Source organism: Arachis ipaensis, chromosome B03 (assembly GCF_000816755.2).
Source record: "Arachis ipaensis cultivar K30076 chromosome B03, Araip1.1, whole genome shotgun sequence".
Classification (NCBI taxonomy): Eukaryota; Viridiplantae; Streptophyta; class Magnoliopsida; order Fabales; family Fabaceae; genus Arachis; species Arachis ipaensis.
The window spans coordinates 8,081,832-8,084,409 of NC_029787.2; the positions used below are offsets into that span (position 1 = coordinate 8,081,832).

Here is a 2,578-nt window from a genome sequence, read left to right on the forward strand (position 1 = left end):
AATTATCTTTGATAAAATAATTTTAAAATTTTAATAAATTATAATATACATAAATATAAAAATTAAATTTATGAGTTAAATTGAGATTATAACTATTATCATTATCCTATATATAAACAAAATTGCTTCTACATTGTTAGTTAAGATTAACCATAATTTTATTTCTATTTACATTTCTCAAAAGCTTTGTTCTACAACTTCACACTTCTTAGCACTATTCTGGATCCAATTCTTGTCTCTCTCAAACTCTCTAAGGAGTTATTTCGATGCTGTTGTTGTTGCTTCTTCTTTTGACTTGCACCACTCTTTATTTTTTCCATGACCGAAATGTAAGAAGCAAAGCAAGCTACAAGCTTCCACCAGGACCTTCTCCTCTTCCCATCATTGGAAACCTACACCAACTTGGAAAAAATCCCCACCATTTCTCTGCCATTCTTGCAAAGATTCATGGCCCAATAATGACTTTAAAGTTGGGACAATTAACCACCATAGTGATCTCTTCAGCTGAAATGGCCAAAATAGTGCTTCAAAACTATGATCAATTCCTATCAAATCGCACCGTTCCTGAGGCTGTAAGAGTTCACAATCACCATGTTCATAGCATTGCCTTCATGCCCATCACACCTCTTTGGAGATTCCTTAGGAAGATATGCAACAATCAATTATTCGCCAACAAGACTATTGGCGCGACCCAAGACTTGCGACGCAAGAAAGTGCAAGAACTCCTTGGCAAGATCCATCAAAGTAGCCAAATTGGTGAAGCAGTGGATATTGGAAAGCAGCTTTCAAGACAACAATAAATCTATTGTCCAACACAATTTTTTCAGAGGATTTGGTTCACTCTTCGGGTTCTGCTTCACGGTTCAAGGATTTAGTTGCCAATATCAACATAGAGAGTGGAAAACCAAACTTGGCTGATTATTTTCCAGCCTTGAGAATGGTTGATCCACAAAGAATTAGAGCAAAAAATTCCATTTATGCTGGCAAGTTATTGGATATCTTCCATGACTTGATTAAACAAAGGAAGAAGTTGATAATGAAAACAGGTTTTGACACCAATAAGGACATGTTAGAAGCTCTTCTTAACATTTAATCAAGAGAATAATAGCAAAGAGATGGACAAAATAAATACTGAACATTTAATGCTGGTATATGCTCTCTCTCCATACTTTCTTTTCTCAATTTAAATACAGTTATATCATATATAAATGTGCAGTAATACTAGGGGACAAAAAAAATTCCAAATTTTCATTATTTAATATTTATTAATTATTTTTATTAATTGTAACGATAATTGTAATATTTACTGTAATTGTATATCTCTCAATTTGTAATATTTACTGATATAATTATCAGATTAGATTGCATATATTATATCTTTTGAGAGTGGTCATTTCTCGAATTCTGTGTTAGCACAAGATGCTTGTGCACCGGAATGCCTTTTTTACTTTTATTTTTTGATTTTTACAATTTATTTCCTTACTTGGTGACTTTGATTTTTATTACTAGACATTATTTGTTGCTGGAACGGATACAATCACATCTACATTAGAATGGGCAATGACTGAATTACTCAGCAATCCAAATACTATGAAAAGGGCTAAAAGAGAGCTTGAAGAAACCATTGGAAAGGGAAACCAAGTTGAGGAATCAGACATAGCAAGATTACCATATTTAGAAGCAATATTGAAAGAGACATTTCGTTTGCCCCCTTCAGTGCCATTTTTGATCCCAAGAAAAGCTGACACTGATGTAGAAATCAATGGCTATACTATACCAAAAGGTTCACAATTGCTAATCAATGTTTATGCTATTGGAAGGGATTCAAATGTGTGGAAGAATGACACGAATTTGTTCTCACCAGAGAGGTTCTTGGGATTAGAAACTCATGTTAAAGGGAGGCATTTTGAGTTGATACCATTTGGTGCTGGTAGAAGAATATGTCCTGCTTTATCATATGCTATGAAGATTTTGTTCTTGATGTTAGGCTCATTGCTTAATTGTTTTGATTGGAAGCTTGAAAATGATTCGAAAGCTGAGGATATTGATAAAAAACAAGAATTTGGAATATCATTAAGAAAGGCTAAACCCCTGAGAGCCATTCCAATCAAAGTAAATAACTAATGAATTTATGCCGAGCATACACAAATTTATGCTTACAGAACTAACACCGTACAGGACGGGAGGAAACAAGAACCTCTACTGCGAGTACCACAAGGGTTACGGGCACAAGACCCAAGACTGCTTCGACCTGAAGGACGCCCTCGAGCAAGCTATCAGGGACGGCAAACTCGCCGACTTCTCCCACCTTATAAGGGAACCAAGGAGACGCAACCGGGACAACGACAACGGGGACAGATCCCGACCGACAAGACAGCGCCAGGAGCCAGAGGGTGACGACCACGGCCTCACGGTGGTAAACGTGGTAACGGCCAGGAATACCGCCCCGAGGTCGAAATCGGCGCAGAAGAAAGATGCCAAGGTCTTAGCGATCTCCACCCCACCTGGTAGAAGTCTTAAGGGTCTCCCACCTATCTCCTTCGGCCCGGAGGACCAATGGTTCGACGAAGCGCCGGAA

At 37.4% G+C, this 2,578-nt stretch overlaps 1 pseudogene; it reads left to right on the forward strand.

Annotated features, from left to right (window-relative positions):
- LOC107632269 lies at positions 81 to 2,170 on the forward strand (annotated as a pseudogene).